The 25,992-nt window shown below is 33.1% G+C and overlaps 1 protein-coding gene and 1 non-coding gene across 2 annotated transcripts in view; both read left to right on the top strand.

Annotated features, from left to right (window-relative positions):
• The window catches only part of LOC129948062 (E3 ubiquitin-protein ligase ZNRF2), a 63,793-nt gene that overhangs the window by 19,800 nt on the left and 18,001 nt on the right, over window positions 1–25,992 (top strand). The window lies entirely within an intron of this gene.
• LOC129948669 (U11 spliceosomal RNA) lies at window positions 23,049–23,206 on the top strand. The gene has a single exon (XR_008781955.1). It is a non-coding gene; the product is annotated as a U11 spliceosomal RNA (small nuclear RNA).

Below are 25,992 nucleotides of genomic sequence, written 5' to 3'. Positions count from 1 at the left end.
AACGTACTTCGAAAAAGTATTGTTAGATTGAGGACAACACGTCTAAAAAAACACGCTTTATTAACAATTAAATTAAAAGTTTCCTTCAATTTAATGATGCCTCGAGCGGACCGACTACTTTTCTAATAAACTTGACCCAAGTAAATCCTTTAGTAAACCAAAGTCAGCTGAGCATAAATCAAGTGACAGAAAAAGTGTTGCCAGATTAAGAACACCACGTCTAAAAAACACACGTTATTAATAATTAAACTAAAAGTTTCCTTCAATTAATTGATGTCTCGAGCAGACCGTCTATTTTTTCTAATAAATTTTACCCGAGTGAATTAATCGTAAAACCAAAGTCAGCTGAGTATAAATCAAGTGACAGTTGTTGTAAAAAAAACGTACTCCGAAAAAGTATTACCAAATAAAAACATCACGTCTAAGAAAACACCCGTTATTTAAAATTAAACTAACAATATCCTTCAATTAATTGATGCCTTGAGCACACCGACTATTTTTCTAAAAAACTGGACCCAAGTTAATCTATCGGCAAACCAAAGTCAGCTGAACATAAATCAAGTGACAGTTGTAAAAAAACATACTCCGAAAAAGTTTTGCAACAAAAACAAAAACACCCGTTATTAAAAATTAAACTAAAAGATTCCTTAATTGATGCTTTGAGCAAACCGACTATTTTTCTTAAAAACTGGCCCCAAGTTAATCAATCGGCAAACCAAAGTCAGCTGAACATAAATCAAGTGACAGCTGTCAAAAAACCTACTTCGAAAAAGTATTCCCAGATTGAAAACGCCACGTCTAAAAATCACACGTTACTATTAATTTAAGGACAAATTTCAATATTGCTATAATATTAAAACACATAATTTTAACTTTTTCCATAAAGTCATAAAAATAAACAAAACAACGTACACTTTTATTAATATATCTTGTTTCTATGATTAAAACGTCAAAAAATCTTCCTCTTTATCAGTTAACTTATGATCATTAATTAATTTTTTGAATAAATCTATCATAGAAACTTTTCCATTAATAAAATAAAATTAAAAAGCAACAAAATTTTTAGTTTCTTCATAAGTCATACACGACTTTGCACCATAACCATTAACAAACGCGTTAATTGAAATTAGAATATAAAACGAAAAGGTCTTTTTTCAGAGAAGCTATTAAGATTGATATTGTTTGCCATTCATAAAAAGATTCAAAAGAACTCTATGAATCATTAAAAAATAAAAAAATAAAACTAATTAAAAAATCTTTGTTTTTTTTTTTGAATTTCGGATGGAAGCAATTTTTGTTATCAATGTCGGGCTCTTTTCATCAAAATGTACATAAAATAAATATCTCTATAGATTTATTTAATAAATGAATATGTACATAGCTTAAGTATGTACATATGTATGTACATATATACAATTCTATAATATTTATATAATTTTAAAATTTAATTAATTGGCTCTCTGGAAATTATCCTAGAAATTATTTTGGTAAAATGCCAATTTTTATTTTTTTTTTGTGAAAAATGTCGAAATTTGAAAAAAGGAAATTGAGTGGAAAAATTTGGGAAATGCCCGCATCACTTTTCAAAAAATTGAAAGTAGATCAGAGTAACAATTTCCGGCTTAGTTTGCAAAAATTAAAATTGAAATTTGAATTAACAAAAAATCTATTTTTTAAAATTTGTATTCAGAAATTAGACATACTTGTCAAAGATTTTTCTAAAAATATGTGCATGAATTATTCAACAACGGATGTGAGATAAAAATAATAAATTGCAATTAAAATAGAAAAATACAAAAATGTCAAATATAATTTTGGGGATTTATATTTCACTTTTATTTTGTAAGAGATCTGAATATGCTTCGTCTTTAGCAAATTTATCAATGAATCTTCTTAAGTGGTAGAAAACGACTTAAAATTTATATTTTTCGACTTTACAGACGAAAGTTGCATAATTATAAGTAAAGGGTGTTTTTTCGCTGCGTTAGAAGTTGTGGTTTGTCTATGGTTTGACAGTGGAGAATGTCAAACTAACATTTCTGTTCAGTAAGAATTGAGCAATTAAAGAGTCACCATTAAAATCTACAAAAATTGACTTAAATACGGTTTAAAAGCTGTTGGCTGGCAGCACCATCGGCCCTTATTTCGTTCAAAATATTTAAAAAGCTACCGTTACGATGAATGATAATTTCATTTCCATTAGTAGTCGTATTACTAATTGCCTAATCGTTCAAGCCTAACCTTTAAACGCCTCTCGATTATTTTTGATGAGCCTATGTTTATTCATTGATTTATGACAACAAACCATCAACTTTGGAATTAATATTCAAGACAGCAATTCAAATTCTTTGGATAGCTGAAATGTTTGGGTACTTTTTAATATTTTTCACATATCTCATAAATTATCTTAAAATTGAATAAATCACAAATATTATAATTAATTAAGTTAATCAAAAGTGTATTTGAATTTAATTAAGTCAAGCTTTAAATTAAGAACTAATTTTATCAGCATTCAATTAATATTTACTAAAATTAAGGCTTACTCATTTCAATTAAATACAAGCATTATTAAACTTTAATATTTTATCTTATGTTTCAATTTTTTTTACTATAAAAAGTTGGAAAATATTTCCCTTCCGCCTTTTTGTCTTTTGAATTTTGCGGCTATGTACAAAGCGCTACAGAGTTCGTATCTGGCAATACTATACCACATTTTAAAGTTCTATAAAACAACGCTATGCATGATTAGTTTGGATATTGCGTTCAACAGTTATAGATGTGTGAACATGGAGTTTTCGAACGCCGAAATTCGCGCTATTTTAAAGTTTTCCTTCGTTAAAAGCAAATTCGCTAGAGGATGGTACTCTACCACTTCGAACCGCGGATGAATTGTTTCGACGTTTTCGAGCCGGTAAAAACGACACCATCGATAAGGCTGTGGACGGAAGACCGGTGACCGGTGAATATCGATCAAATCATAGAAAACATCGAGTAAGACCAGCATGTGGCATCTCGTGACATCGTCAAGGAGATGGGAATTAGTCACCAAACCATTTTAAGCCATCTGGAGAAGGCTGGATACAAAAAAAAAACCTTGATGTTTGAATGCCGCATGATTTGACGCATAAAAACCTTTTGAACCGAATCAACGACTGCGAAATGCTGCTGAAATGGAACGAACTCGACCCATTTCTGCGGGGGATGGTACCTGTTGAAGATAAATGGATCACATACGACAATATCAAGCGAAAACGGTCGTGGTCGAAGGCCGGTGAATCGTCCCAAACAGTGGCCAAACAGTGGATTGACGGCCATGAAGGATTTTCTGTGTGTTTGATGGGATTGGAAGGAAATCATCCACTATGAGCTGCTCCCATATGGCCAGACGCTTGATTCTTCCATTTACAGCGAACAAATGGACCGCTTGAAGCAGGCGAACGACCAGAAGCGTCCAAAATTGGCCAACAGGAAGGGTGTCGTGTTCAACCAGAACAACGCCGGACCACACGCTTCGTTCATGGCTCTCCAGAAGCTATAAAAGGTCTTAAAGCATACACCATATAGTTCGGACATAGCGCCTAGTGATTACCACCTGTTCCTGTCCATGGCGAACGCCCTTCGTGGTGTAAAGTTGAACTCAAAAGAGGCTTGTGAAAAGTGGCTGTCCGAGTTCTAAGCAAACAAGGAGAGGCGCTTTTATGAGGGAGGTATTATGAAGTTGCCGTCTACAGCTCGTCCCTGTAGATGCTGTCAGACGCGTCCTTGAAATCCATGAAAAGATGGTGGGTATCAATTTGATGCTCTTGGTTTTTATCCAGGATCTGCCGTAATGTGAATATTTGATCGACTGTGGACTTTTCTGGTCTAAAACCATACTGATAAGGACCTATCAGGTTATTGACGATGTGCTTAGACGTTTACAAATTATGGCAGAGAAGATTTTGTAATCGATGTTAAGAAGACTGATTCCTCTATCGTGCAGTTTAGAGGGTCTTTTTAGAATCGTGCAAACAATACTGAGGCATGCTTTCTTCCGACCATATCTTACAGATAATTTGGTGCATGCTCCTAACCAAATTATCTCCAGCTGCTCGGCATTCAAGCTACCTGCTCCAGCGGCTTTATTAGACTTCAGCTTAGATATGACAATCTTTACTTCGCCTAAGTCGGAAGGACCAGATTGTTGGCTTTCGTCGACTATGTTGAATGGATCATCCTGCCTGACAGCGGAATTTGGTTCGTCGGTGCCGTTATACAGTCTGCAGAAGTGGTCTTTCTATATCCTCAGCGTTGACTGCGGTTCCAGTATGATGTTTCAACTTTCGTCTTTGCAGCCTTTGGTTCTAGGTTTATGGACTTGTGAATTCCGTTTCACCTGCTTTATAAAACTTTTGAAATTCATTCCTGCTGTTGAACTTATCAACAACTTCGACCGAACGCTTCTTATGCTCTCTCTTCTTCCTTCTGAAGAAGATCACAATTACAAGAATTTATAAGTTCCTTTGTGGATGTTGAGGTGTGGAAAACCTGTACTGGCTACCATGACGTTTCGCCCTGCAAATCTATGAGCCTGAATCCGTTGTCGGAAGTGTTGTCGTGCAGGCTGCTTTTCCCGATTATTCCACCAAAGATGTTTTCCCCATGGAAACAAATTTTAACAAAATATGTGTTTGAATGTTAAGGTTTACATTTACTTAATTTGTTGATACAATTTTACTTCGTTTTTCTTTATAAAGTTTAAACAATTTTTCTTTGATTAAGCAAATATCTCTTCTAAATAAAAAATGAACGAATTTTGTTCGCAAAGTTTTATTTAATACATTTTTCAATAAAGTTGAAAATAAAAAATAATATTACGATACCAATTTAATGAAACGAATCATAAATATTAAAATTTTGTTAAATTTTGCTTCAGTTATATTTTTTTGGAATTTGAATATTTATTTTTATTTTTCAACAACCTTGCTTCGATTAGTAAGCATAAAAGAAAACTCCAAACACTCCCTTTCGGTCGCCAAATTAAAATTTAATCAATTTTGGCAGAAATTAATTTACTATTAAAAAAATAAAATTTAATCACTTAATATAACTTCACATTATGACAAAGGCAATAATAAATATTTTGTCATTATTTTTATTTGACAAATTAGTTCCATTTAGATTTCACAATGTGAATTGTGATTTTCGTTTTAAATTTCTTCAAGACAAGCAACAATAAGCTTCTCATAAAACGATAATTATAATTATTTTCAAAGATGAATTTAATGTGAGTGAACCTCAAAGGCGGTACCTATACCTTATGTGATTCCTACATATATATAAACCACCCATGTGCCATGCCTATGCCAACGTCTAGTCATGATGATAAACCCCCGCTGTCGCCGCTGACTGGCTGGCGCTCTGGTGTGATTCATATACAAATTAATTTGAATATTGTCGTCATTGTTTTTGAAGCCTTAGTAATAATAGCGTATATTATAGAGAGAGACCATAACAATTTAGATAATTACACGACACCATTTCCACCAAATCATTTTCAATTCTTTAAGCAAATAGATGCGTCATTTAGTTAAAGTGTTATATCTGTCTCCAAAAAACATGACAACAACAACAACAAACACAAAAACACAAACAACAACAGCACAACAAAAAGAAAAACACTATACACGAACTATTTCCTTTGCCCTCGTCCTCTTGAGGAAATTATTTCAATACAAAAAAAGAATGCATTTTGTTAATATCTAATGTACCTACAGTGGGGTGTGAAAAATTGTTTATGCAAAGGTTAGTGGATTTACAGATTTTGCAGGCTTTCATAGACAATTGTCGAATTGTAAATATTTATGCAAACAGTTTTTAGTCGTTTTGTTTTGAAATATCAGGTACTTTTTTAAGAGCTTGGGAACTTTAAATAATAATTCAAGACAAAAAAATTGTTGGAATGAAATTGTTATTGTTATGATCTGGAATTTCATGGCATTTATTTTGTAAATATTATTTTCTCCTTTCTCATTTCGAAAGATATTAATTTGATGCCGCCATCCTGTAAACCATTCCAAAATCAATTTCAACGGATATTCCTAGTAATTCACTTATCGTGCTGCCGATCCATTTAGGGTATTGCGTTCTTCCATCGTTTACTGTCCCTAGCAAGCTTCCTCCAGTCGGCGAGACCAAGCGCTCTTGCGTCAGTGATCCCCTGGGGCCCTACTCTGTAATGCGATTTGTAATACTCTGTAAAATGTTCGATTAAACAAAACAATCATCTAGTACTTTTGCCGAGTCTCGAAGTATTACTTATGAGATGTGTCAAGGCAAAAATACAACAACAAAAAAATCAAAACAAATCACAAAAAAGTCGAGGAAGTTGAAATTAATTTTTATGGAGAAAATAGAGAAAGGAGTAAAGAGGCAAATTGTTGAAGGTACCAGAAATGCTCATTTTGTTCTTTCTCAATTTAATTTTAATGTGACCTTTATAATCGGCCCATATCCATTAAAAATTAAATAATTTAATATTCATTTTTAAAAAAACAGTTTCAATACAATCTTAATTTAAAGATGATGATAATCTTTATCACAAATTATTTAAAGTGATTTAAATTGCTTGTGTTTGGTATTTACATTTTTCGCTGATGATTCCCTGAAATGAAATTTATTTGCTTAGATTTTGAATAAAATTATTATTTCCTTACTTATATTTTATCTATTTCACACTACTTAACACAATCTTCCTTTTGTGTCCTTTAAAAACGACCTTTGAATTGCAATCCGTTGCCTCTCTTAGTGTAGAAACAAAATTTCTGTTTTCGAACGCTATTGCCAGGTGCGAAAAGTCGAACTGCGGATTCCGTAAGAACTAGATTTCTTATCTGCATTAGAAATAGGGAGTGCAAAATATTCGTTTTCGAAAATATTTGCTTTCAAAAGGCACTACAGAGTAGGGCCCCTGGTCTTTGTAGCGGTGGTTCATCCTATCTTTCGTTCTCGTCGTCTCGAACCTGGGGGCTGGGGTTCAAAGATTTTTTTTTGGCTGGAGCATTGTTGTCCATTCGCTCGATGTGACCGAGCTAGTGTAATTGGCGTGTTTTGGCTCTTTGGATTACATCCACATCTTGATTCAGCTCGTACAGTTTACCATCGAATCTTATACTCAATTTTTTTTCCTCTCGAAAGTGCCCATATCAGGGTACTTATCGCCTAGCACTCGGTGCAGTAGAATTGTAATGGTAAAATTAGATTTTTCTGTAACGTGCCCTTTATCTTCCGAGAAAACAATTTTGAACCCATTTGTTGGGCCGAACCGAAGAAGCAACGCAAGGGTAATTCTTTGTTGGATTTCCAGAAGGTTCGAGGAATTGGTATTTGTTCAGAGCTAGGTGAACTTTTTGACTACCTCAAAAATTACTCCTACCAACAGTGACGTTTTGTCCTAGACGGTGGACAGATGAGGTTTCGCCTGGTCATCTAAAGCTTTAAATACTTCTAGAAGAGCTCGCATGGAACGGCTGACGATGTCGATGTCGTCCGCTTAGCAAAGAAATTGTGAAGACCTGTTAAAGATAGTGCCTTCCAGGTTTACGTCATTGTTGCGCACTATCTGCGTATGCGTATTTTTCAACGTAATCCGGCATAGCTGGATCATTTTTTTTTTTACGAGATCCCAAGCTCGGACATCAGTAATGGATGTGTGCAATTGTAATTCGTCAATGGATTGAGAATTGTCTTGTTCTATATACAGACCTTTTACTCATTGACTAAGCGATTTGATCAGAAATAGGCTTCATCACTTCAAAAAAGTCAAATCAATGAAGTGCTCAAAGAACTTCGCGAATGGTTTCATTTTGTTTTAAGTCCGGCAAAAAAACCTCCCGTATTTTTAGACGTTTATATTTAAAGCTATTTATAGATAAAATGGTATTCCGGGTATAGATAGATAGAGGTCTACGTGCCGTTTTTAGTAATCATAATGGCGTGGCTCGATAAGAATCGCGTTTTTGTCGTAGAGGAGTATATCCGTAACGGTGGTTTTGCCATTACTACTCAGCGAGCATTTCGCATTCGATTTCAACTTGGACGACATGATCCTGTTCCGGATAGAAAAACAATTCAAGTTTGGTTATTAAACTTTAAGCAACGGGTTCTGCGCTAAAGAGAAAATCGTATGGCCGACCTTTAACCTCAACAACGCCGGATAATGTGGCACGTGTAAGTGCGTCTATCCAGCAATCTCCGAGGTGTTCAGCACTTAAACATGCAGCTGCCCTGATAGGAGTGTAAGACGAATTTTGCACACACATCTTCATATGCATTCCTACAAAATGATGATCCCACAAGTATTAAGTGAGAAAGATTTTGAAAATCGCAGAGCTGTTTGTGAAGACATTCTTCAAAACATTCTCGTTGGTGGTGTTTTAATTTCGTCTGACGATTCCCATTTCCATTTATCGGGTACTGTAAATAAATAAAATTTCCGATACTGGGCAACAGAAAACCCTCAAGAAATTCATCAACGACCACTTCACAGCCCTTATGTGACAGTTTCGTGTGCTGTTGATGAATTTGGTGTGTTACAGTTACAGTTAATGCGGATCGCTACTGTCAAATTATTAAGACCTTCCTCCAACCAAACTTAAATCAGTTTACTAGGAACCACATAGAAGTCTTTTTCCAACAAGATTGAGCCACAGCAAACACTTCACGGAGTCGTTCATTAACCAATTTGAGAGATATGTTTCCAGGGCAGCTTCTTTCTTTACGAGGAGACATTACCTGGCCACCAAGGTCCCCCGATTCATCGCCTTGTGAGTTATTTCGTTGGGGACATTTAAAGGCCCAAGTCTAAACTCATCGCCCAACATTTTTGGAAGCACTTAAGGAGGCAATCACTCAGGAAGTGGTAGCCATTACACCACAAATAACTCGACGAGCAATGGAAAACTTCCGAGAAAGGCTTCGTAATAATAATAGAGGACAAAATTTTACGGATATAATGTTTCAAATTAAGTAATAATTTTATTTAATGTAATATGGCATAGTATTCAATTAAAAAAAATCAATACAATTTTTCTGTGAAATTGTTAATTCATATGTCATTACCTTTTAAAATATGGGAGATCTTTTTGAAGGACCCTGTACAAAAATTCATGATTAATTACAAAACAGAAATGTCAACACAGTTTGACATTTCCAACTGTCAAAGCATAGACAAGAACTGTCTCACGCGGTTTATAAATTTGACGGGTTCAAAAATATTGTTTTGCAAAATGCTGTTAAAAGTCCGAAAAGAAAAAGCAAAGTAAAGCAAAATGCTAATTAACAAAAAAAAAAAAATAGTGCGTATACGCCACAGTGAATCACATTAAATATTTTATTAATTAATCTTAGACGATTTCATTTGCTTTTAAGTCTTTTGTGATTTACGTCGTTGCCCTTCATCCAAAATTGTTATTGTTCAAATTTATCGAAGTATCACAGCAATTTACTTTTTTGTTTGAAATGATTTTGCACAGTACTGTGATCTCATCACGAAGAAGTTTCGCCTGTTTTATATGCACAGAGAGTAATGGTTACTTGACTGTGAATGGTCTGTTATTATTTTAATTTCTATTCTGTAGATACACTATAAATTTATCTACCTACATTTAGGTACATACATACATACATAGGTACAGAAACATGTGTAAAACTAAAGCGGGTAGCAAATGGGGTATGGGCCAATAGCCGTATGCAAGGATATTTTATTCTTGCGATGTTATAGAGCGCAAATAGGAGGGCGGACGGGACTGCTGCCGCGGCCGTTTTAGCAGGATATACCTTCTCTTCTTCATAATGTATTGCCGGTAGCTGTAGGTTGTACTACCAATGAATGGATTGCTAGTGGCCAGTGAGAAAAGAGCTTTGTGCCTTGTCGGTTTCGAACTCGTATATAACGTCGGTCCTTTGGTCGTCGCATTTTTTGATTCATGCAGAATTTTCCCTTTAGACGTTTTCATATAGTCGTTGCGTTGCGTTCGTTGTTTTCAGTTGAAGAAAACGTGAATCGGTCTATAGAAAGTGCTTCTTCAAAAGTGAGCGAAATATGCGGCAAATACTACATTCTTCTTCTTCTTCGTTATTTTGGACTTTAATGGAATTTAAAATTATTCCAAAAACACATCACTTACAAAACAAAAAGAAGAAAAGATAAATTCTTCCTTTTTTTTCTGTAGATATGGGATTTTATGTTGCTCCAGATTTATGATGGAGACAAGTTCAAAAATATTAACTTCTCTCTGCCAAAAAGAAAAGAAATATGTGAATGGAAGGGTTTTTTGCTGTCGATTGTAGGTCAAAAAGTCGGATTTGGATATCATCGGATTTTCAGTTCTCAGTTAGATATACGAATATCCATAGAACGTAGTGTCCTTGATTTACATTTGTGTTTTTGATTATAATCAATCCACTCTTGGGTATTAGCAACGGCAAGAGCAGCAGTTACATGCTATGCATAAAAGCTCTGATGGGAATGGTGGTGGGAGGTTGTTTGATTCTGCTTCCATCAGCAGGCTAGAATCAGCCCAGCATGCCCCAAGCGTACTAACTTGTCCGATTTGCATTCTGACCTATTTTTATGGTTTTTTTTCTTCTTTTTTTCATTTTTCAGTTCTTTTATTTTTGACCCAACAAACGTGCCCGTGGTTCGCCGATGCGGTAGTTGGTGGTGTTTTCCATTATTACTTTTTTATTTTAATGTTTGTTTAGAATTGATTGTTTTTAGTCATTAAATTATGGGTTTTATGCATGTTTTTGCTTTGTTGTTGTTGGTGTTGTGTTATTATAAAATGAACACACATTTGGAAAATTTGTATCTGTTCTATAATAATTTTCATTTGCATATAAGTTGGACACGCCATTGCAGCTTTTGTTTTCTATTTTTCTTACGACACGGCATTAGTCAGTTTTGTTTTGTTTTCTTTCTTCTTTTTGTTTGTTGTTCAATTTAATTATTATTATTGTTTAAAAGCTCACCTAAACAATTTTGTTTAATAATAATGAAGGAGCTTAGAATAATTTGCGTTCATTCTATTGTTTTTAATATATTTGAGTGTTCTTTGTATGGAAAACAAAAATAAAAAAAATGATATTATTTTCAGTTTTCATTTCACACAAATATGAATCTAAAGCAATTAGTTTTATAGCAAAATTGCATATAATAATAATTATTTTATAAATTATTGTTGCGGGTTTCTAGGAAACTTTGTTTTTGAAAAATAAATGCTTTCTCATGAAAGGCTTATTTTTCTTTTATTAGATGTTGTGGTAGATGTTAGTTGTATATGAGGACGGAGGTATTATTAAGAATTCAATTTTATAGCTTTGCTGTTTTTTTTAACAATCTATAATGTTTGAAAAACTGAAGATTTTTAATTGCGATATTTTTGAAGGTTAAGGTTTTTAAAGTCTGCAAAACATTGTTTTGACGTAGAATAAGAAAAAAAAGTCCTAAAACGTATAGTAAGTTCTGTATATTTCCCTATGAGTCTGTTTACTGTAATTCGCCCTAGGGTTTTGATTTGTTCTATGTAAGCAGTTGTAGTTCTTTAATGGATTGAGAATTGTCTTGCTCTATTTATGTCAAATCAAGGAAGTGCTCAAAGAACTTCGCGAATGGATTAACTTTGTTTTAAGCAATACAAAAATTCATGATGAATTGCAAGACAGAAATATCAACACAGTTTGACATTTCGAACTCTCAAAGCTGTCAAAGCTTAGACAAGAACCATTTTTCTTTTTCGAATTCTCGAAAACTACTCAAGTGATTCTTATTGAATTTCATACGATTTTAATGTAAATTGTTTTTGAAAAATTAATTCTCTCTCATGAAATGCTTATTTTTCTTTTAATAGATGTTGTGGTAAATGTTAGTGGTATGTGACGAGGTATTATTAAGAATTCAACTTTATAGCTTTGTTGTTTTTAATTGCGATATTTTGAAGGTTAAGGCTTTTAAAGTCTGCATATTTCCGTATGAGTCTATTTACTGTAATTTAAGCTAGGCTAGGGTCCTAATTATTTGAATAATTCAAATTCTCAAAAACGACTCAACCGATTCTCAATTAATTTCGTACGGTTTTGATGTGTTTTACTAATAAAGTTGATAGAGTGATACAAAATTATAAAAACGGAGCCTTTTATGCAATTCAATGAAAAATAACAGCCTTTATAAAATGTATTCCAACTTAAAGTGACATGATGGTTAGTGGGTGGGACTGTCATGCTAGAGGTCTTGATTTCGATCCCTGCCTATTTCATCTAAAGTTTTATTTTTCACGGGTACTGCCTCTTGTAGGAATTGACAAATTATCCAAGAGTAATTCTTGTCATGAAAAGTGCTTTCTCAAATATGCCGTTCGGATTCGGCTTAAAATTTAGGTCCCCTTCATCCCTAACAACAGTATTTGAACGCAGGAATGATTGAGAGTTGTAAGTCACTAAGCGCTATAGTTCTCAACGGAATGTTGCACCACCCAATTTATTTAATTTTTTCTTCTTCTTCTTTTCCGGCTGCTAGTAGCAGCACTTTAACTACTCCTGGAGCATAGGTCGGCAACCAGTTCCTTCATCTCTCTCTATTCCTAGCAGGATACCTCAGCTGGGACCACGTCTCCAAGTTTTGGGACCGAGCTTCCTTCATGACAGATGATCTCCATGTTTCTCTTGGCTTTCCAGGCCGCCTTCTACCTTGACGATTCCATTGAAAGCACCGCTTTGCTATGTTGTCATCCGGCTTCCAGCGCCACTTTCTCTGCGCGATGTTAACATCCAGTTTTGTTTGTCATGTCCTGAGCCACAGTTCATCGTTAGATATGTTTTGTGGCCACCGGATGTTCAGGATGTAACGTAGACAGCGGTTAACAAAAGTTTGCAACCTTCTCGAGATGTAAGCAGAGCACTTCCACGTTTCGGAGGCTCAACGTTTCGTTGGAATCAAACAACTTTAACTTGGTACGGAGCGCTATTTTCCTGGATTTCAACACTTTAGAAAGCATTCCGAATGCACTACGGTATTTATTTATTCTATTGGGGACATCCAGGTCCGTTCCACCATCGAGTGCCAAATAGCTTCCCAGATATTTGAACTGGTTGACCTCTTCTACTGCCACTTGTCGCACAATAATCTGTTGTTGTTGGTTTCGGCTGGTGTGCATTAACTTAGTCTTACTGGCATTAATCCTTAAGCCAGCCACCTCCCCATTTTGTTGAAGACAGTGGCACATTTGGCTGTGGTCTCCATTTCTGTTTTCCATTAAGCATATGTCGTCAGCATAGTCCAAATGGCTTAATGTTTGCTTCAGGCGTCTCTCGTGTTCACCCACCGTAGCAGTCATAACATCATCAATAGCAAGCAAGAGCAGAATCGGTGACAATACATCACCCTGTCTTACTTTCTGTCGCACGTCAAATGCATCGGGAAGCTGTCCATTGTGCAAAACGAAACACCTTTCGTTGTTGTAAGACTCTTTTACTATAACAACAATTTTATCAGGAATGCCCATAGCAACAAGCGATCTCCAGATAACATCACGACTAACGTGATCGAAGCCCTTTTCAAAATCGACGAACATGAGGTAAAGCGGCGATTGGGACTCCGACGTCGACCCAAGATCGACCACTGCGAAATCCCGCTTGATGCCTCTTGAGCCTAGACTCGATCTTAGATTGTAACCTCTCGAGAATGATGTTTGCCATTAACTTTGGAAATGCGGACAGAATGGTGATTCCACGCCAGTTATTGCAGTTCTTAAGATCGCCTTTTTTTGGTAGCTTGACGATTACCCCTTCCTTCCATTCCCTGGGAAAGGTTTCGTTTTCCCAAACAGAATTAACAGGTGGCAACAAGATACCGGCAGCCAAGTCGGAGTCAACTTTGAGGAATTCGGCAAATATGCCACCCAGCCCAGCTGCTTTGTTGTTCTTTAAAAGGTGTATCGCGGTTCTAATGTCCCCGCATGTCGGAAAGGTCAATATTAATGCCTCTGGTAGATCTAATTATGTATGTCCGGCAGTTAATGATTAGCATTAGCGTTTGCATTTGCAATCTGGTCATCGTTCCGCAATTGATCTTCCATAGACACTTAAAGACTATCGTTCGTGTCACGAACAGAATGGTTCACAATATTTTGTTGGCCTACAAGATCTTTAGTGATTTTGTACAGCATCCTCACGTTAGCTCTTCTTGCAGCTTCCTCAACGCTTTCTTCCAATTTGTCTACTTTGGCTCTCCTATCTCGTCTCACACACCTCTGCAATACCTTTTGAGCTGTAAACTTCCTTCGCCGTTTTCCCATGAGCATCAGTTTCTTTATTAACTTCCCATAGGAAGTTATTGTAATGGGTCCGACTTGTCAAATTGAAAATTTTGACATTTCTCGACGTTTCAAGGTCCTTAGAGTCGAAATAAAAGATTTTTAGAAAGACGTCTGTGTGTGCGTGTGTACGTACGTTTGTACGTCCGTACGTCCGTACGTTCGCGACGTTTTTTTCGTCGTCCATAGCTCAAGAACCAGAAGAGATATCGACTTCAAATAAATTTTGTTATACAGATAATATGGCAGAAAGATGCAGAAAGGGCTGTCAAGAAAATTGCGTGGGTGTTTTTTTTACCATAGCAGTTTGAAAAAAAGGTGAAAATTTTGGTTAACCTCAAATATCCTACGAACCAAAAACGCTAAAGACTTGAATTAAATTGTATATAATATATTGTAATTTGTAACGTGATACCAAAGAGGTATATTTTTTGAAAAAAAAATCAATATAACGGTTTTTTTTAAATCAATAAAACTGAAAAAAAAATTTGTCACCTCCAAAATTTTACGACTGAAATATGATTTCATCTCTAAAACAATTTTGTGCAACGAAGAATAATGTTTTTGACATCTGATAAAATTTTGAGAAAAATCTAATTGACAGTTTTTTTTATAAAAAATAAAAATCTAAAAAAAACATTACTCAAAGTTCTTAAAAATTGAATATCGATTCAAATATCTTTTCAAAAACTTGAAATTTAGGCTTCAAGCTTATTTTATCTTATAAGAAATATTGTTTTCAACATTCTGAAAAATGTTGAGAAAAATCGAATTGACAGTTTTTTTTACAAAAAATAAAAACCTAAAAAAAAAATTTATAAAAGTTGGTAAAAATTGATTTTCGACTCAAATATCTTTTCAAAAATTTTAAATATTGGCTTCAAAGTAATTTTATCTCATAAGAAATATTGTTTTCAACATTTGGTAAATTTTTTAAAAAATCGAATTGACAATTTTTTTTTACAAAAAATAAAACTCTAAAAATAAAACAATACTAAAACTTCGTAAAAATTTACTTTCGACTCAAATAGCTTTTCAAAACTTAAAAATATTGGCTTGAACCTTGTTTTATTTCACAGAAAATATTGTTTTCAATATTCAGTATTTTTTATATAAAAATCAAACAGTTTTTTCATAAAAAATAAAATGTACAAAAAAAAGTACTCAAATTTGGTAAAAATTGATACGAGTACATATAGACAAACTTTTAAGCAAGACAAATCGACAGACGGGATGGAAAGTTATCAGTGTGGGTCGCATTCCAGCCTCTTTTTTATATTAATTTTGAGTGAACTGCGGTGTGTAATTTTGAGCCAGGTGTTTTGGGATATCCACAAATCCTTATCTCTAGATTGCATCGGTACCGTTTCAGATACACATTCAATAAAAACTCTTCTTACCGTGCGCCACAACGTCTCAATGGGAACATTTGCGTTTAAACCCTCATTTGACACCTTGTCTTTAAGAAATGTATTATATTGTCATTTAATAAAACAAAGAAAAATATGATTTATCAATTGATACTTGATCTGTGAAATTAGATCCCAATGCACTTAAAATGTCAAAAGAATTTGCAGGCGAAGATTATTTTTATTATTTTATTACAACAAGATCTAATATAAAAATAATCCCAAAACCAACTCAGATGACAGTAGATAAATTTATCTTAAAACGTGATGAACTCGTGATTTTGAAACATAAAAAATATACGTTAATTAAAAACCCAAATCCAATACGTAAACAATATTATGATTATATGTACATATATAAAATATTCAAGGCAAAACGTAAATAAACATAATTTATATTATATTTTTGTTTAAGTGATTGAAGCAATAAAAGTTAATTCGTTTCCTCAATAAAGAAAATCATAAAAAATTATCTTTCTGCGTCAATATAATAATTATTTGACTTAATAATGTTCAAATTTTCAAAATGTTAAAGAACCATTATCACATCGGACTTAAAATTAGAATTGGCACGTGCACCCGTCCAATTTGTCAAAATTTTTGACGGAAGAGATTCTAGGAAGTAAAAAACAGGCTGAATTAATTAACAAAACTAAAATATATTCGATTTTAAATGTTACTAGCTTTTTAACTAGATCTTGGTAAAACCGTTTAGCGCTCTTAACATTTGTCTACTTAGTGCGCGCCTCCCACACAGTTGTTAAAGGTGAATCAACACTGTTCTGAATTTTGAAACCTGCATAAAAAGAGGACGCAATATGTTGAAATAATGTAAATTGGAAAGAGACAGTAGACTAAAAATGCAGATATCTTTATAGATGCAGATTATAGAAAGTGTCATAATGCAGATATAAAAAGGATCATATTAATTTTTGTGGAATCACTCTTTCGTGTATTCGGTTTCTTGCTATAAATCTATCAAGCTCAAGTCTTTTTCATAATTGCAGGTGCAGATGTTTTTAAATGCATAAAGAAACTGTCAACTATAATATACGACTTGATAAAGTTAACATATTCGTTAAAAGATAAGATTTGCAAGGTTTGAAAAATGCCTCTAAGTTTCATTTGAATAATTAGTAATTTTAGAAAAAAATTGGATTACCAATTGGAGACAAGCCTAGTTTTTTTTAAAGTAAAATATGGATCTTTATTTTGTAATAATAAGATTTTTGTAATAAATAGATTTGATTTCCGGTGCATATTAGTTTCGAATTCCTATATATTTTAATAACAGAATTTAGAGTGTCTTAAAGCATTCCACATTCGCAAAGTACGGCTAGAGAACGAATCTCTGTACTTGGCATTACGTCCGCAGTTGGTCTCGATGGTATTCTGATGAGCATTCTTTTTGTCTTTCTATTTTTATATACTGCTGCCAAATTCGAATGACCTTACACTGTATTTTTATATTTATTGATTTTCCTCTTATTTGGCATCACTTTTAACCTTGAACTTTAAGAGATATATTTTGATCCGAAAATTCAAAAGAAATGATCCAAATGAGATTTTATATTCTATCGGTTGATTAACCTTAAAATCTCAACTTCAAGACCTAAATGATTTGTATACAAATGTATTATACTCCTTCACTCAAATTTGTGGAATACCAAACAAAAAAACTAACCTAATGTGCTTTATGAATAAACCGGGCCTTTAGAATAAAATATCAAACAAAAAATAAGTTCAAGTTATAGTCCAACATCCGTCCATAGGACCATAGTCCACATAGTGTATGTAGGTACCTACATCAGACGTGTGTTTTTTGCCTTCATCAAATTGATATCGGTTTAAAGTCTTATCAGTTCTTAATACCATGCACTCGAATTGGAGCACGGCCGGCCTTAAAAGTGCAAACAAACTTATTGTTATGCATATACATATATGGGTGATGGAAGAATGTTTTGCTTTACCTACTTTTTAAATCTGTCTTAACAGAAATTGGTTCACTTAGAAACATTTCAAGTCTTGGGTTAATTTCGTTTTTTATTTGATTTGGTTTTTCTATTTGAAACCGAAAAAAAAAGATTATTTCTTGTGATTGCAAATAAAAGCTTTGTTAAGCTCTCGACACACTTTTAATTCTATTATGCAAAAGAAACCTGTCTGGTCTAGATGATTGGGTTACATTTGTATTTGCAATACAAAATCCAAGGTTTAAGGTTATAAAGACTTTGCGTACTTTACTCTTAACTTGGTCGATTTGCTTAGGTTCTGTTAAGCACTTCGTGCAACTTGTTTAAATTCATTTAACCATGTTTTTGTATCAATATATAATTAAATTAACTTTGAATGCACAAAAACCACCCTTTCAGTTCAGAGCTCTTTAACACGCTTTTGCTTTGAAATTGTAAAATATTTAAAGTGCAGAAAATGGCATTCGTTATTTTTGACATAAACAAAGCTTTATTTCAATAAAACATTTAAGGGCTGATATTAGCTTTTTTTAACAAATAAAACATTGAAGTATTTATTTATTACAAAATCTATACCTGCTTTCCCCTCTTTATCGTAACACGCTTGAAATTTGATGTGTTCAGTGTTGTAAACACTCAGAAACCTCTAAACATTTAAAGCAATGTAACTTTAAACACGATACTACCCTCCGCGTTCTGAAACGTCAAATGCGTTTAACTTTCGAAGTTCTATTGGCTCAGTTCTAATTCTAGTCAAGCCAACTTTTCTTTGCTTTTGTAATTTTTTGTGACAATTAACAAATTCAGCAAGCGAGTTCAACAAATTACAATGTCTATAATTGACAACAAAACTTAGGAATTTTTGTGAGTAGTTTAAGACTTTCGTTAATAGTGAGTTAAAGCAACAACAGTGAAAAATGAAGCTTATCATTATAATAAATAAAAAATAATAAAACTGAAATTTACTTTCTGATTTTCCTAATAAAGATTGCATATGAATTTTATTTGATATTAAAAAAATAACTTTGTTTGTTTAGTTCTTTCTGTTTTGACGTTTTACCGTGTCGTGTTCTTTGTAAAAATTTACAACTTGAATATGACGTGGCGGTCAGTTTTAAACCGATGACATTGATAAAGTTCTGTTTGAAAAGCAACGTATGATTCTATAGAAGACAAAGAATGGGACGTGCAAAACTGGTTCCCGTCAGACCTGGCCGCATTCTGTTTGACCAGGTCTTAAAATGTCAAATTTTAGGTGTGTTCAATCGGGAGCGGATCGAAAAACTTTATTTCAAAATATTGTATGGTCTCTATTATACTGCGTTGGAATAATATTGTATGGTGAATATTCAGTATTTCAAAATACTGTAAATTTAAAATGTTGCATTTCATAATACTGTATTACGCTGGAAGTTTTGGCAGATTGTTTATGCAATTGTTGGTTATGATAGGAACAATTCATGTTACAATGTTAGAGAAATAAAAAAGAAGAAGAAAATTATTGTATTTATTTTGTTTTTTAAATTAAAATACACATTTACAGTTTCTAATGGAAATATAAAATAAAATTGATTTTGCAATAGTTCATTATATATAACAAAATTAGTACAATAAGCTCAATATTAGGCTGGTTAAAACAAAAAAAACTTAAAAAAAAAAACATTTATACTTACTAAAATATTGTAAGTATTTTTTAGCAAACCTCTTTGTTTTTAATCACTTCAACACCTTTTTCAAGACATGAAGTCAATTAAATTGCTTATTATGCTGTTTGGGATACTTTCCCAAGCCAATTTGTTTTGATCAAACAGATCGTTTTTATTTTTGCAATTAATCCCTACAATTTCCCATAGATTTTCTATGGAGTTAAGATCTGGGGACTGTGCTGACACGTCAATCCGGTTTTCTTGAAACCACGCCTTAACAGTATTGGAAGTGTGCTTTGGGTTGTTGTCCGGCTGAAATATTTACTTCAGATGCAACTGATCCTCAGCGTGTGGCAGCATTATATTTTGCAAAATGTCACGGTACATGAAACGATCAATTGTACTATCTATTTGATAAATCGGTTCCAGCCCATGCCCTGAAAAACATCCCCACACCATGACCTTACCACCTCCGGTGCCTCTTTGGCTGGTCTGAAAACACAACGGGAACCATCGGAATCCCTCAAATTGAATTTAGACTCCTGAAAGGAGGATCTACGTTCCTCCATTTTCTAACGTTCCAGTTGATGTGGCCATAAGCAAATTTTAATCTGGCCAGCTTGTTTTTGGAGGAAATAAAAGACTTTTTTACAGCGTTTAAAGATTTTAGTCCACGATCGACAGCTCGTCTCCGAAATGTTCCCGCGCTTACGTTCAGGTCCAGTTGGGTTCGTATTTCAATTGATGATATGAAAATGTCTTTTTTAATTGATTTTATTATTGCCCTCTCGTCTCTTGGTCGCGATGAACCATTTGGAATGACTATTTAGATTTGTAAAATTGTATTAATCGGCAAATCACTATTTTTGGAATAGAATATTTTTGCAATATTTTAATTTGACTCATTCCACTTTTATATTCTTTTCTTTAGTTATTTCGTTAAGGTATTTGTTTCCATCCATTTTACAAAAGTTATCTAAGAACACTGATTAGCTTGCCTTTGAACTTAATAGCACCGAAATATAGATTCAACTGCACTCGTTTGCCAACACCTTTAATATGAACAATGGATTTTGTAGTTAACGGACTAACTTTTCTCTATTAATAAGAAAAAGAGAGACAAAATAGTTGCTTTTATTCTGTATTTCAAAATGCTGTTAATCAGTGTTGCCAAGTCGAAATTGTAAATAAAATTCTGACTTGTTGACTTTATTTGTCTCTTCCAAATAAAGTCAAAAAAGTCAAATATTTGAAAATTTGGTTTCTAAACAAAACAAAAAAAAGTATTTCAACTTCAATTCAACGAGTTAATTTAAACAAATAATATTTTATAAATTATTATTATATAAAAATAGGTACATACATAGGTACTTAAGTTAAGGTACATAAAGTTAAAGATATTCAAAATCTGAGCTATCACATTCCATCTCATTGAATGTATATATTTTTGTATATAGCATAAGTTCTAACCTTTTTTGTTACTTCTGCAGGAATTGCAAAGTTATTGCAACAGTTTTTATTGCGCGAATGATTTCTAATCGTCAAAAGAGAATTAGTTAACAACAGCTGCATTCTGTTTCTTTGTTTCGTTTTAATCAAATTTAATTGACTAAAAATTCTTTCTACTTCTGCATTCGAAATTGGTAAAACCAATATTGATAAAGAAAACTTTGCCAACTTCTTAAATGGATTTTCTCCACTGGCATCTTTATACGAATAAACTTCGCACCAGAAAGCCACCATCTCTTTTATGTTTTTTCCATTTTTTGAAACAAAGATTGCTCCATTGGCTTAAAGTCTTTTCTTTTGAATCAGGGTCAACCTTCATCTCTTCCAGAACTGGAAGAAGTCAGCTTTTATTTTGGGAAAGGCATGTGTCGACAGAAAGCATGCTTATCTGTTTTTTTGGCACTCTCTGCTGTAATTCTTGTATAAGCTTGATAATAAAAGTTTTGCAATTTTTTCTAAAAATATGAATGTCTTCGTCGGTAACTTCCGAATTGATCTTCAAATCGTTAAGTTTTTCCTCGCACTCTGATCCTAGATAAGGATAAGTTTGTAACTCTAAGTCTTTCAAATTCGAATCAGCATCAAAGTTGCATATTGAATTTTTAAATAAAGTAAAAAAACAAGTCAAAACACTTTTGACAAGATTTGTATTTCATTTTATGTCAACAGCGATGAAATCTTGTCAAATTTGACATGAAGCAGGTCAACTTGGCAACACTGCTGTTAATATGTTAATACATTATTAAAACGATTTTTATTTTTCGGCCTTATTAAGAGCATTTTGAAATACTTACACAATTTTAAGATACAGCATTTTGATCATACAGTATTTTGTATATACAGTATTTTGAAATATAGTATATTTTGACTTTGAGATAACAATTTTAAATGCAGTATTTTGTTTTATCCACCCAACCTGTTCACTCTTCAAACGTAAATGAATGCGTTCAGGGTGTCACTTAAATAAAACCAAAGTTATTCGAGTTGTTTGATAAACAAAAATTGTCCAATAATGTGGACTTTTTAGTAAGCGGAGATAGTTAACCGTAATACCTTTTTTTAAGAATAAATAAATTTAAAATTAGTTTTGGCATAAAATAAAGAAACATCTTTTTAATGTTGTTTTTGTCTTTTATAAAATTACTTATTTTTTTTAAGCAATAACAGATTCTGTAAAATGAGCTTTCATCTTTAATTCACTTTAATTCTTTAACATAATATGTAATCCAGTATGCTTCAAAATAAAATCAAGTGATAAATATGATAAAATTGCATCTGAGTTGATAAAGCAATCTTTTTCATTGATTTATTTATTCTATAAAAAAAACGCACACAAATAATACTCACCTACTTCATAAATTATCTGTTTGTTTTTAAAGAGATGTCAATAAAATTGAAATCTATCAAAACTTATCCACTTGTAGGTATAGGTACCTATAAATATGACATATTTCTGCCATAAATGCTGCCATGACAATCCATTGATAAAATAATACCTACCTAGATATAACTTTTCAATTCCACTCAAACTTAGAGTATCACTTTTATCATCATCTCGAATCATAGGTAGGTATACAAATGCCAACCCTAACCTCACAAACCAACCTACCCTTGGTTTACTAAACTGACTCACTTAGCCTAACCTAGCTCTCCAAGCTCTCATAGCTCGACAACAAAAGCGGAACGCTTATCTGTTTCAAGTTTTTTAAGTTATCAATTTGCCAATTAAATAAAAAAAAGAAAACAAATTCAAACAATTGTGCAAATCTAGAAAATAAAAAAATAAAAATAATAACAATCTAACAAAAGAATCTACTCATGTGTTGTGTAGACGTAGAGTACGTCAGATCTCAGATGACAAGACAATAAATTAAAATTTATCATGAATGTAGATGGAGGGAGAACGGAAGCAAAGAGAACATGAAAAATAAAACGACTTTATATGAATATGAAAAGTAAAGGGCTTCCATCACACGCATGACTATAATTTCAGCACAGCTACAGCACAGTTTCAAAACATTCAACATTGAAAAATCACTAAACATGAACAAAACACATTTGAATTTTGAAAAAGATGTGCTAAATTACAATTCATTTCTTTATGATTCACACTCACTAAGGGTGGAAGTATCTGTAGGTAAAGCTGAAATCGAAGGTGATATTAAAAAGGGTACTCGCTGAAACATATTCCTTAGGCGCATTGCAGCGGCTCTGTCTCATTTGACAGACTGCTCCTGTGGGGTATGGCTTTACATATCCAGTGCATAATTTTTTGCTACGTGGGGATTGTAGGCTGCGATACAATTGCGCCAAGCATCCCCTCATCTAAATTAGTAAATATTCTCATGAATGATGAGTCTGTGTTCTGTTGGTGTCTACACGTATAATCTTTTCCATTTAACAAAATAACGTGCATCGGTTCGGTGCAGTACTTCACTATCGGCTTCGAGCTTCAGAATTAAGGGATGCAGAAGGCAGAGCAGTATCATCAAACATCAGTTTTAGTAATTCCGTCAGTCTCAGTATCATTTTACTCAGTCTCATTGAAATTGAATGTATCTTTTCTAGTGTATTGTCACATTCGTTCCGGTAATTGTTTGAAATGTCATCTTCTTGAATTCGTAAGCCATTAGCCGTGCCCGTGTGTCGTTGTCGTATCGTGACGTGTAGACTTGAAGAATTGTTCACATTTAGTTGTTTTTTAAATTTATTATGACGCTGACACCGGTGTTGCGTGTACGTAAAACAAGTAGAGTAGACGTAGAGAGAAGTGGAGAATAATTGATGAATTTTGGTGATTGGTTTAGTAGTTTTAGCAGTGGAACGGTGGTGGCAGGTAAATAGGTTTACGAAAACGAAGGTAAAAACCGGATGGTTGCCATTCTCTTGAAATGTGCTGTGTTCTAATTAGATATTCGTATCTTATCAGGAGGTTAATTTTAGTTTTTTTGTTTAAATCTTTATATAGATACATTATAATAGTTATTGAATTTCTATCAGCTGATTTGTTTGGCTAGGATTAATTGAAGTAGTGGCATTGATACGTTTATTAACAAATTAAAATGGGATACAAATAATATGATTTCCGTAATCAGCGAATAATAATAATTAAATATTTTCAAATACAATTTTAACTTATTTTGGAATCACAATGTTTTAGCTGTCAAAACTAAAAGTATCAACATTTTAAGGGTCCGACCAAAAAATATTCGTCCGTCGTATGCATTGCGACAACAAATCCATTGACCTTGATATGATACTTTGCGATGTTTTGACAGCTTAGGTCAACTTAATTTAAATTACTAGGTGTGTTCCATTTCTGAAAGCCAGTGCGTGCTGAAATATTTCAGAGCATTTTTATAGAACTGATCAAATATTTATTCAATAATATTTTGTTTGTTGTCAAAATAATTTACAAAATGCAGAAATAATGAGCAAGCTTTTTTTCTTTTTTTTGTGAAACAAAATTAAGTTGGTTGGTTTCTTTTTGTTTAATTATAATTGATTTTAATTTGACAGATGACAGCTTATCATTTGTAAAAATTAAAAAAACAAGAGTTATAGAATGCTAAAAGTATAGGTACTTTTTGAGTTGCGCCCGGAAAATGCGTTGCTTTTGGACCGCTTCTGATAAGAACGTATTTAATTAATCGAGCTGTCAGTTGTATACGTTGCCGCAACGCATGCAAAAGATTCTATGGAACGGACCTTAAGAATGAGTGAACTAACGTTGACAGCAATACAGAATTATATTAAAATATGGCATGTGAAATAACACTAGTTCCGCCATTTTTTTTCGATTTCAATAAATGACAGATAACCCCCACAGATGAAAACATATCAAAAACATAGTTCAAGAAAAAAAATAACAACAAATGTCAACAAGAAGAGAGAAAGTGGTTGTTGTTTTCTTCCCATTTGCTGACATTTTAAACAAATTACACAGGTTGAAAGAAAATTTAAAAAAAAAAGTTGCATAGTCTATTCGTTTTTATTTTACAAAACAATGTTTTGTTTTCACTTCTATAGAAAATACCTAAATACATAAAATATCAAGTTTTTTGTTATGTAATGTAAAAGTATTTCATTTTCATGGTTAATAAAGAAGGTTATGTGGAAACATTGGCGCAAAATTTTAAACAACCTATTGTTAAGGGATTAGCAATTTACTACTAAGAAATTTGCTTAATATTGTGTAATTTACTAAGGGCGTCCAAAATTTTAAACCTTTCTTTTTGATTTGCTTACTTGTGGCAATTAGCAAGCCTTTTATTAAAAAAAAACAGCATCCAAACATGTCTAAAAAGTGACAGTTTGTAAAAATATAAAAAGTAAACGGAACTATTAATTGGAATTTCCAATTGTTGACTGGAAAATTGTATCCACTGCTTTGAAAATTGGATACAAATGCTAAAAATGGCTTAAATACTTTACTAAATCGTTCAATTATCCGCCATTGTTTTGATTATAATAGTTGTAAGTTTTCATAAAAATTCGAAATAGCTCTTTGGCATATCAAAAATTGGTATTTTCGCGTTTGGTATTTTGTCCCTGATATACAGTGACGAGCAAAATTGATCAAATGTTTTCAATTATTCTAAAATTATAAATCTTTTTTATAGATAGATTACTAATCTTACGTTTATTATTTATAATATTTTTTTCATTACTTGTGAGCAACGCGCATACTTTCCACCAAATTATGAAGAAATTCTTCTGGAATATGACTCCATTCGTTGCCAAAGCTCTTAAAAATCAATGGACAAATTTCGTTCTGCCCCAACCTTCATTTTACAATTGACCATACATTTTCAATTGGATTGAGGTCAGGGCTCTGTGCTGGCCATTCTGTGACAATTTTCGAAGAGTGTTTGGGATCTCTGTCCTGCTGAAAAGTCACTTCACACTCATTGTAGCCCATGGATGCAGTAAAAGTTGGTAAATTTGTCTTCAAAATATCGAAATAATTTTCTTTGTTCATGATGCCATCGATTTTTACTAAAGGTTCGATAGAGTTCCACAAGAAACAGCCCCAAGCCATCACCGAGCCTCCTCCATGTTTCACGCTCTTCTAAACTTGATGTTGTTGAAGTCCTTCTCCAGGACG

The sequence above is a fragment of the Eupeodes corollae genome, chromosome 2 (assembly GCF_945859685.1).
Source record: "Eupeodes corollae chromosome 2, idEupCoro1.1, whole genome shotgun sequence".
NCBI classification, from domain to species: domain Eukaryota; kingdom Metazoa; phylum Arthropoda; class Insecta; order Diptera; family Syrphidae; genus Eupeodes; species Eupeodes corollae.
Note: the sequence above shows the minus strand (reverse complement) of the source record. Positions and strands in the feature narration are given on the sequence as shown.